Below are 12087 nucleotides of genomic sequence, written 5' to 3' on the forward strand. Positions count from 1 at the left end.
ATGGCGACCGTGCGAACGCGCAGCGGTCACGCGCAGCGGGCGCGCCGATTGTGCGCCGAAGGCGCGCCAAAGGTAAGCCCGTCTGCGCCCGTCCGCGACCGGATCGCGACCAGCGCCAGGACCCCTGGCCCACGAAGATCCCGACCTACCCGCCTGTCGTACTCCGCCGCCACCCTCATCGCACTCAACACCGGCCGACTCCCAGAATGCCACCAAGCCACACCACGACGCACCCACGGACCTTTCAGCTGCCACGCCTGCAAATTCACCTGCATCCGGACCTGCCTCGCACTAGCACCCGCCAAGTCGAACACCAGCAGCACCCACCTCAAGTGCATCCTGCTCAACACCTGCTCCGTTCACAGACACGCCATCGAACTCTGGAACCTCCTAGACGCCACAGCCCCTGACGTTGCCTTCCTCACGGAGACCTGGATGAACGCCTCTTCAGCTCCCGACATCGCCATCGCTATCCCAGAGGGCTACAAGATCGTCCGGAGGGACCGCAACGCCAACCAGATGGGAGGAGGCATCGCCATCATCCACAGGAACACCATCCGTCTCACGACCAGCACCGACAACACCCTGACCAGCGCTGAACACCTGCATTTCCAGATCCACACCGACCCGAACACCACCCTCAGAGGCACCCTGATCTACCGACCCCCGGGACCACGCACACAATTCAGCGAGGACATCGCCGACTTCGTCAGCCCGCATGCCCTCCCCTCCGCTGACTACATCCTCCTGGGGGACCTCAACTTCCACCTGGAGAACAACAACGACCGCAACACCAGCACCCTGCTCGACAACCTCGCCAATCTTGGACTCAAGCAACTGGTGTCCACCCCCACCCACCTCGCCGGGCACACACTCGACGCAGTCTTCTCTTCCAGCACAGACATCGACTTCAGCCACGCCACAGAGCTTCAATGGACGGACCACAGCTGCGTCCACTTCACCTTCAAGAGAACGACGACCCACCACCACCAGCAACAGGCCGCCCGCAGAAGCTGGAACAAGATCACAGCAGACCAGCTCGCCACCTCCCTGAGCCAGCACCCTCCTGCCAGCTCAGCGAACCCCAGCCAGGCCGCCGACAACCTCACGAAGTGGATCAGCATCTGCGCGGACGAGCTCGCCCCGCTGAGGACCCCGCCCAGCAGACCCGGCAGCAAGAAAGCCCCGTGGTTCACCGACGAACTCAAGAGCTCCAAAAAGAACTGCCGAGCCCTCGAGAAAGTCTGGAGAAGGGAACCTACACCGGACAACAGGACCACCCTCAAGCTGGCCACTCGGAAGCACCACCAGCTGATCCGCGCCGCCAAGAAAACTGCATTCAAGGACGACTGGACAACAACGCACACAACAGCAAGGAACTCTTCAACATCGTGAAAGAGCTATCCAACCCCAGAGCAGGAAACAACGACATCACCCCATCGCAAGACCTCTGCAACTCCCTCGCTTCATACTTCCACAACAAGATCGCGGACATACACAACAGCTTCAACAACCAACCAACGCACACCATGACCGAACAACCACCCCCCACCACCACCCTCCACGCCTGGACCCCGATCAGCACCGAAGACACCATCCGCACGATGAACTCCATCCACTCCGGATCACCGACCGACCCCTGCCCTCACCACGTCTTCAACAAGGCCGACGCTGTCATCGCACCCCAACTGCGAGACATCATCAACACATCCTTCGACACCGCCACCTTCCCTGAGAGCTGGAAGCACGCCGAACTCAGCGCTCTACTCAAGAAACCAACAGCGGACCCCACCGAACTCAAGAACTACCGCCCCATCTCGCTCCTCCCGTTTCCAGCCAAAGTCATCGAGAAGACCGTCAACAAGCAGATGGCCGCCTTCCTCGAGACGAATGGATCCCTCGACCCCTCACAGTCCGGCTTCCGAGCCAATCACAGCACCGAGACCGCCCTCATCGCCGCCACCGATGACATCCGAGCCCTGATGGACAACGGAGAAACAGCGGCCCTCATCCTCCTAGACCTCTCCGCGGCATTCGACACTGTCTGCCACCGCACCCTAGTACAGCGCCTCAGCAACGTCGGAATCCAGGACAAGGCGCTGGAATGGATCATCTCCTTCCTCGACGGAAGAACTCAGAGAGTCCGCCTACCACCGTACAAGTCAGAGGCCTCCGAAGTCATCTGCGGCGTCCCTCAAGGATCCTCTCTGAGCCCCACCCTCTTCAACGTCTACATGAGCCCCCTCGCGGCCATCGCACGCCAACACAACCTCAGCATAATCTCCTACGCCGACGACACCCAGCTGATCCTCTCCCTGACCAACGACCCCGCCTCCGCCAGAGCCAACCTGCACGAAGGGATGAAAGAGGTAGCCGAGTGGATGACGACTAGCCGCCTGAAACTGAACTCTGACAAGACGGAGGTCCTCATCCTGGGCTCTTCACCCTCCGCCTGGGACGACTCCTGGTGGCCTCCCGCCCTGGGCACCGCACCCAAACCGACAGACCATGCACGCAACCTGGGCTTCATCCTGGACTCCTCCCTCTCCATGACCAGGCAAGTCAACAACGTCTCCTCGGCGTGCTTCAACATCCTACGCATGCTACGGAAGATCTTCTGGTGGATCCCCACCGAGACCAGGAAGACCGTCACCCAGGCCCTCGTCACCAGCCGACTGGACTACGGCAAGGCCCTCTACGCCGGCACCACCGCCAAGCTCCAGAAGAGACTCCAGCGGATCCAGAACGCCTCAGCCAGACTCATCCTCGACATCCCACGAACCAGCCACATCTCCGGACATCTGAGAGACCTTCACTGGCTCTCTGTCAACAAAAGAATCACCTTCCGCCTCCTCACCCACGCACACAAAGCCCAACACGACCAAGGCCCGAGCTACCTCAACAGCCGGATCAACTTCTACGCTCCCATACGCCACCTCCGATCAGCCAACCACGCCCTCGCCGCCGTCGCCCGCATCCGAAGAGCGACTACAGGAGGAAGGTCCTTCTCCTACCTGGACGCCAAGACCTGGAACTCCCTCCGACCGACCTCCGCCTGACCCAAGACCACCTCTCCTTCAGGAAGAAGCTGAAGACCTGGCTGTTCGAGCAGTAGCGGCACCCCCCCCCCCCTCCCCCAGCGCCTTGAGACCCTACGGGTATGTAGCGCGCTCTATAAGTGTCATTGATTGATTGATTGATTGATTGATCATTGCTAAGCTGCCTTTTGTTTTTTGTGTTGTCCATATTGGCTCTGTGGGTGTCCGTGGGCATAGGATGTGGCGGGTTGTGTTGTGGTGGTCGAGTCCTCATGTGTGTGGGAATAGAGAGGACATGGGGCGTCATAGGCTGTGGGTTGGAGTCGGTTGTTGTTCGCTGGAGGTGGTGATATTGTTGGGGTAGTGGAGGGGACGGTCAGCAAAGGGATGGAGAGCATTGTTTGTGGCGTCCCTCCGGTTAGTAATAGAGAGGGGGAGTGCATTGTGCCTGTTTTTAGCGTGGTGGGCGTAGGTGTGGTTGGTGCCTGAGGGGGAAAGGTCGGCGGTGTTGGTATAGGACGTGGGGTTGGTTTGTGGGCTCTCCTGTCTTGTCAGGCTGTCCAGGGGTAGGGAGTATGTCCGGCGGGGGATGCATGTGCCAGGGGGCGTTTCGTAACGAGGGGAAGAGGGAGTCAAATGCATAAGATTTTCATTACTGGCTTGAATCAGTACTGTACCGTTAGAGAAGAGGTATTACAGCTCTGCATAAGGCGGTTGGGCATTGAGATCGTCAGTTTGCAGCTATAGGGAGTGTTAGTTGTTTTAGATATGTGGAGTTGTGATCTGAGAATGGAGTTTCAGTTTTCGGGTCTTTCTATATGGAAAATGAGATCCATTTTTAGCAATCCTTTGAAGGAGCAGTGATAAATGTCAGTGAATAGTGTTTCTGGGTGTTCTCTGATCAGTCTGTGTTTGAAGTTTCTTCTCACTCTCAGTGAGAGGTTAGGGGGGAAATTGATAGAGAAGGAGGTCAGGCCATGTGGTTTTAGGTGGTTCGGTGTGGAGGGGCTGTTGTAGGTAGGAGTGGTAGATGGCATTCTGTCCAGTCAGATGTGAGGATTACTCCCTAAGGGGTTGGATAGTTACGTTACTGTGGGGGGAGTCAGGGGCTTTAACAGGAGGAGTGGGTCACATATGTCCTGGAGCAGCCATCTTGGTGACAGGTATTACGTGGTGTGGGGAGATGAAGTGAGGAGCGCCTTCCTTTCTTAGTGGTCTGTGATTTGCTGTTGACAAGCTCAGAGGGATGCTGGGACAGTGGGGATGGTGAGTGGGGTCGCCGACAGTACTCAGTTTAGTGATTATTAAGGTTGGAATCCACCATTTTTAGGACAGGCAGCAGGTTCATATGACCCATTTCTCATGATCTTGGGTCTGTGCTTCTTGTCGGAAAGTGGTGGTTCTTTATAGAGGAATCGTCAAAACTAACTTCTTGTTCTTGATGGGGGTGTGAGGGGGCCATTACTACCACTAGGGGGAGAAGAGATGTTTTCTGCTCCTTTAGAAACTTCTCTCCATTTGTCCTCTACTTCTTCACAATGGCCCCCATCTTTGGGTCTGGTGAGTAACCATCAAGTGGATAGCCCCAACAATGACTAATGGCTGTGGGCGGTTATTAGGAGTTTTGGTCTGGGTACAGAGTCGTGAGGCAGATTACCGCACCTCGCACTGTGTTTTATGCTCGCGCACTTGAGGTGGGTGAGCTTCACGTAGCTGCCGTCTTAGGGTCAACTGGACATTTCTATTGTAGTAAGAGGCCATTGATTGTTCAGCCTCCCAGTGATTTCCGGTTGTGGGTACTTCTATTTGCAACTAGTGCCAGCTTTGCTCCGGGAACAGTGTGGCGTGGCAGAGGGTCCCTTTCTCATTATCATCAAGTGGTTGATGATTATGCGACTGGTGATGGTGAAATGTACTGAACCGCCATCTTAAGGGCAGTCATACCTTACTGCGGAGGTTAGCGGGCATCAGGAGTTCAACCACCCCAGTGATTTGAGGTTGCAGGGGATCCTTGGGCAGCTCTTTGTGGCTTTGGTCTGGGTACAGCGTGGCGTGACAGAAATATCGGTCCCAGTTCTGAGTTTGCGCGTCAGTAGTGGGTGAAACTACACATAGTCGCCATCTTAGGGTCAGGCATCTGGGTTTATTATGCTGGCCCTTGTCTCTACATTTCAGTAGTCTGCGATTTAGGGGTGAGTGGCATTGGTGGAACTCAGTGGACGCTCCTTGGAAACTTTTTTTGTCTCTGGACCGGGTAAAGCGTGGTGTGACAGAGTATTGCTCCCAGTTCAAAGTCTAAAATAGAGCGTCAGTGGTGGGTGAAACTACACGGAGCCACCATCTTAGGGTCAGGCATCCGGGTTTATTCTTCTGGCCCTTCGATCTCTTCTTTTCAGTGGTCTGCGAGTTAGGTGTGGGTGGTGGTGGCGAAACTCCAGCGAAGACCGTCATTAGCTAACTTCCCCGGCTGTTTCGGTACTCAATGGCGTCATCTGCTTGTCCGTGAGAGTCCCGTGCAAGAGCCATGGCTGTGCATCACAAGGTTGCGGTCGATGATCGGTGTTGGCTCTGTGCCGGTCACTCCTTAGTCCAAGGGTTGCCATGTCAGGCTCTAGTTGGGCTCTCGCGGGTCCAGAGAGGGGCTGTCCTGGAATCGCCTAGGTTGGAACCCAATGCGGCGCTCACCTCCAAGGCATCCATTGCAGTCCTGGAGGTGTCACAGCGTGGATCGTCGCTTCCAGCTGAGGGTACGAGGTGATTCTGGCTTGTCCCTCCTAGGTAGAGTACCGGTGAGTCCTGGTTTTCATAAGGGCAATCCTGAACAACACCTTCTTGTGCGACAACTCAGCGCCCCACAGAGTCAATGTCACCAGGACCGGGAAAAGCTCCATAAAGGCAATGCTCCTCCCCCCACTCTTCCACTGCTCAGACCACTCCTCTGCACACAATCTGCCCTGCCAGTACAAGCCAAAACCATCACTGACCGCTGAGTCGGAAAACATTTGCACATCCAATGAAACGCACCGTCCCTGACCAGCGGTACCCCATTAACAGAGTGCAAAAAAGTCTTCCACATGTGCAGATGTTATGTTATGTTATGTTACATACATTTGTATTGCGCACAGCTGCCCCAGCTAAGGGGCGTCCTGGCGCATGGCAGGTAATATGCAACACCTACAGAGAACACAACAAAAAGAAAGAACAGAGGCGATTTATTAAAACAGAAACGTTTTTAAAGCTTTGCGAAAGACTAAAAGATCATCTAGCAACCGCATCTCTACTGGGAGCGAGTTCCAGAGCTCGGCCGCTCTGACCCGAAAGGATCGGCCACCGACCCGACACAGACTGTATCGGGGGATCACGGTAAGTGCTTGGCCCAAAGATCTCAGAGGCCGGGTAGGCACATACCAGGACAGAAGGTCCGCAAGAATTTGAGGACCCCACCCCTCAAAATCTTGAACGCCAAACACAGCACTTTAAACTGGATTCCTGCCCTGATCGGCAACCAATGCAGTGATCTCAATGTGCCGGAGACGGAACATGTTCGGGGTAAGCCAACAATGGCTCTCGCCGCGGCGTTCTGAACGCGTTGAAGGCGGGTAACCTCTGCCAGATTGGTCCCTACCAAAAGAGAGCTGGCATAGTCCAAGCGTGATAACACTGTAGCCTGGACTATCAGCTGCCTGGTGCGATGGTCAAAAAACTTCAGGACGGGACGCAGCGACCGTAGGATACAGAAGCAACAGGCCGCGGTTTTCTTCGTATGGCCCACAAAACTGAGGGAGGGATCCATCCATACTCCTAGGTTCTTTAATTCTGTGACCGGAAGGGGGGCCGGCCCCAGCTCCGACGGCCACCACCTGTCCCCCCATAATTCCGACCTCCTACCGACGATCATGATCTCCGTTTTCTTTGCGTTGAGCTGGAGACAGTTGCTCTTCATCCAGCTCGCCACCGCCCTAAGTCCACTCTGAAACCTGGTATCCTCCTTCAACCCCGCTGACAATCGTATATGGTGGTGTGGCAGATGATAACCCGCTAAAGCACACCTCAATCTCCTGCAGAAGGTCCTCCCCGCCCTGACCACCCTGCAAGCAAAATTGAGATGGCCTAACAGCACCTGGATATCCTTCAATGTTACCTTATGCTTAGCCAGTATTTCATCCAACAGCCTCAACATTTTTGTTTTCTTATCCACTGGTAGCTGCGCCTGCATTCTCACAGAGTCAATTTCAATGCCCAGGAACGACAAACTTGTACAGGGACCCATCGTTTTCTCTGGTGACAAAGTCACACCAAGCCCCCCCCATGAGTTCCTGAAGCATGGCCAACACTACCTGACACTCTGTGGAGCCCGGGGAACCAACAAAAAAGGAATCGTCCAAATACCAGCTCATGCCCACCGCGCTGAGTGAAACACCACTGTAAAAAGGAGCTGAAACACTCAAATAAAGAACAAGACATTGAACAACCCATCGGCAGCACTTTATCCACGTACCATTGCCCTTCAAACTGTATTCCTAAAAGGCTCCAATCATCAGGATGTACAGGAAGCAAGCGAAATGCAGATTTTATATCGCATTTTGCCATTTCAGCAGTTGCGCCCGCGGTCACCACTAGTGACATAGCAACGTCAACTGAGGAGTAAGACACCGAAGCAGCTTCCTCGTCAATGAAGTCATTGACTGAAGACCCTTCAGGCCACGAAAGGTGTTGAATTAGTCTGTACTGTCCAACTTCTTTTTTAGGTACTACCCCAATCGGAGAAACAATCAGGCCATCCGACGGCCAGTCACTAAAAGTGCTTGCCATCCGACCCTCCCGGACTTCCTTGTCTAATTTCTCTTGTACCACTGACTTGAGCTCAAATGCAGATTTCAAATTCTTAGCCCAACGCCTCTGCCGAGGACCCTTGTAGCCCAAATGAAACCGTTCCTCAAAACCTTCCAACAATACCTGTTCGGCATCCAAAGCCCCATAGTCCTTCAGAGCTACCGCCAATGCTGCCAATCTAATTGGTGTAGGAGCTCTTGGGCCCAGGCCCCTGTGGTCCCTTCCCACCTCTAGTACTCTGGAATTGCTGCGAAGCCCCCGCTGTGCTAGTAGCTGACTGTTGCCACCGGTGGCTCCCCTGTGGTTTGACTCCCCAGCACCTCCCAGGGTTGGTTTCCCTGGAAAGGGCCGGTATACTAAGGGTAAACCGCTGGCTGTAAAAATGGTTTTACCCCCCGCAGGCGCACCCATCGTGTGTTGCCATAAGTCAGCATCCAACTCCCCCCATTTTGCGTCCGGATCCCACGCCATCCGCTCTCTTAACTCTTCATCATACTGCGCCCACGCATAACCATTGCCTGTAATCTGCGCTTTCCGAATGACATCCATATATTTAAAAATGGCCACGCAGCACTCAGGAAACTTTTCGCAATATTCGCTGGCATAGATTAAAAACGCCGCTGTCCAATTCCCAATAGTCAATGGCACTTTAGGCCGCTTGGCCAACTCATGCTTGTCCTCTTTAGATCCTTCCTTAGACCGGACCTCCCTATGGAGCAGCTTCAGAATCTTAACATACTCCTCTTTCCAGATGCGCTCTTTAGTGGTTAACATCAAATGTGCCCCCAAAGGATTTGTCACGCCCATATAAGGCAACTTTTTAAACTTTAACTCTTTACTCTGCGCCTCCTTTCCCGTGACCTCTGGTTCAGTGTTCGTCCCACACTCCACCTTATTGCCTGCCACTGCCGCATCTCTAGTTCCCACACCCTGGTCTTTCACATATGTACCCCTATGGAGCTTACCACCCAGCTCCTCCCGAACATCCTCACCCCCTGTCCCCACAGACACCATCTTTGGTCTGGCCCATGGGACAGCTTTCTCACCTGATTCCAACAAGGCCGCCCGACCAGGCGCCGACCTCTATGCCACTTGCTCCACTGGGCCCACTGTCCGAGGAGTTCTTGTCACCGGGCAGAGCTCTCTTTCGGGTCCCAACGACACCGCCCTCCTGGGCTGCACCACCTCCGGTGCCTGTAAAACACTAGAACACAGATGAGAAGGCACCCCCCCTCCTCATTGTCCCTCAACTCCCCTTCCTCCAGACTATCCTCATCATAGTCCAAGACAATCGCTTCCTCTATCTGTAGAGGATCTGCTTCAACACCCACACTGCGGGCCTTAACTGACCCCACTTTGCATGTACCGCTATTGGTCCCTGAAAACCATCCTGGTGGGGGAGCCGACTGTACCCGCCGGTACACCCCCCTACGTTGACCTCCATAAAGTTCATGTCCAGTGGCCCTGAGGACCAACCCGTTCCTCTCGATGTTGGGGCCAGCGAGGTCGCGCCTGACCTTCATATGCTGGCCACGCCAAGATCCCCCGCTGGTACACAATGTGCAGAGCAAGGCTCCACCCTCCCTTGTCCTCGGCGCAAATGGGCCGCATTCCGCCCTACAGAGTCTGTGGTCCCACGCTGTTCCCTAGCCTGCAAAGAGAAAGGTTTGAATGGTGTGCTGGGCCGACCTGAAAAACCAGCTGCCCTACCTCCATGCCCGCCCCAAACAACATCTACTTCAGTACCTTCCATGCTATGACATGCGCACTGTGCCCGACCGGAACTTACCCGAGGGCGAATATGAGGGGAGGGGTCCTCCTCCAATTCGTCCCCACTGCATTCCAACATTGCCTGCGTGCTTGACCCGGGAACCACCGCTGCCTGGCCCCTCCTCCCCACCCCCTTTCTCTCCTCCATTGAGTCAAACCTTGCCACCACAGACCCCATTCCAGGACCTGCACCCACCAAATCCCTAGACACCTGAGGGGGCCTGACATACTCGCTGTGCCCACCCACCCAAAGCCCCTCACCCCTCCGCCCAGGCCAGAAAAATGTCGAGACCCTCCCACGCTCGATCTCCCGCTGCCGGGTCCAGCATTGTATCTGAAAGCCGGTAGGCCCTTGGCTCATTTACCTCCCCCTCTGAATCCTGACCTGCACCCCCCCCCAAAGGCTGTAACCCCACCACACCCACCAACCTGTGCCCACTCCCCCTTCCCCGGGGAGCCACCGCCCACTGAAAAAGCTCGACCCCTGGCCGTGGGAGACAGGGAAAAAAGAAGAGGGCTGACCGCATCCCTCCCACCCCGTGCCCCCAACCTGACCCCTCTCCCCCTTCCCTGTCCTCTTGCTCCTGTACAGCCAACGACACACCAGGGGAAACCCCCCCCCCCTCCGTGACCCATTCCCCTCCTCCACTCCTACCACTCGCCATCTCCCTCTGCCCCTTTCTGCTATGGGGGAGGAAAAATGACCTGGGGGTCACACTTCCCCCACCCTGCTCGAGCCCTCGACCTCCTGCACGGTCCCCAGCTGTGCTAACACACTGCGCTGCTCCCCTTCGCCACCAAAGCTCAGCTCCTGCTCCCCCTCAGTGTCACTGGCGCGCTACTGGCAGCTTTCAGAGACGCGGAGCGTCTCTTGCCGCCCCCCCCCCCGCAATTTGCTCCTCGCGCGGGGGTGGGTGGACGTTGCCCTCTGCCCTTGGCTCCACTCGACCGGCACGGCCGCAGCTGGCACTAACGAGACACTCCCGCCGGCTCCCAATGTTCGCCCCTCCCGCTTCCCCAGGCTCACCTCTGCAGGGCCTTCGCCGTCTTCCGCCGCAGTTTTCCACCCCGGGGCCGGATTTCGCGAACGCAGGTGGCCCTGATCCGCTGTCGGCACCAGTCTGAGTCTTTTCGGCGAGGTGCAGGCCACCACCTAGGCGGCCTCGCCGGGCGTGATGGCCCGGCAACATCGCCCTAGACCAGATCCAAGCCCCCCGCCTCACTCAGGAGGCGCAGGGCCTCCAGTACCTGCACGTCTTCAGCTGCCATGGCCCCCTGAAATACCTGCCTACGAGACAAAAAAGCACCACTACTACTCCGCTAACTTCCGCTCAACGCAACAATCCCTCACACGCCAAAAACCTAACCTACTGAATAAACTCTGTCCTAACGCTCCAGCCACCAGGTCACCAACGACAAAATGGTGGCTGGAGTCCGTAGCCCAACGCCTTTATACGTTGGGCTACATTGGGCTGGAAAAAACAAGCCCAATATAAAAAACCCGCCTAAGTCTGCCAACCCCCCCCGCCCCTCCCAAACAGCCCGGGGGGGGGACCTCCCTGTGGACGTCCACCCCCCCCCAAGCCTCCCGTGGGAAGAGGAAACATTGCGGGAATCTCCGAGAGCTGATGGGCTGACATTAAGAGACTCGCAGGGAGTGGGGCATAAAAGTCTGAAGTTATTGAACCAGAAGCAGTCACATTTTTCATCAGAAGTTCGCAAAGGGCACAGTTTGAGCTGCAATAACCAAGTCCGATGAGTAGAAAATGCCTGGTAGCTCACAGGGCCCTTACAAGCAGTGCTAGCGCGAGGCAGTGGTGTGCAGGCTAGCTGGGGGTTCTATTCTGCGGTACAGCTTCACAGTGCAGTGGGTAAAATACGGCAAATACTCACTTGGCTTTAATATGAGTCAAATGTTTGGTTTCCTATAATTGCATCAGTATTGATCCCATATTATTGAATGAACTAAACACCAATCTGTCGTAGGCGGCACTAACAAAATTAATATTTGGAAGTCTCTTTTGCAATACATATTTATTTCACGGGATGATTATATGTTGATAATTGTGCTGATGACACATTACGGTTTGATTTTTGAGCTACGTATGCAGATTTTACTGATCTGAAGCATTTATGGAGTTATTTAGCTGGAAGCGCATCTCCTTACTGTGACGGAGTTCCCTGAAGTGTGTTCCATCTACGGATTCGTGGTGATTATGAAGTGCTTGCTCCTTTTTTTCCGCTGAGCTTGTGGTGGACATAAGCCACCGGATTTGGAACCTGCTTGGTCAGTCAAACCAATCACAGCTTTACTGTTGCCAGCAGCAAAGTAAGTTACATTGATGGCAGATCTCCTTGCTTACACCAATAGATATTGGGTGCAAAACATCACGGTTGTCTTCATCTTGGGCTGAGCACGGTCTTAGGTTGGTCCTCAAGTTAACAG

The sequence above is a fragment of the Lissotriton vulgaris genome, chromosome 1_1, assembly GCF_964263255.1.
Source record: "Lissotriton vulgaris chromosome 1_1, aLisVul1.2, whole genome shotgun sequence".
In the NCBI taxonomy this organism is placed as follows: Eukaryota; Metazoa; Chordata; class Amphibia; order Caudata; family Salamandridae; genus Lissotriton; species Lissotriton vulgaris.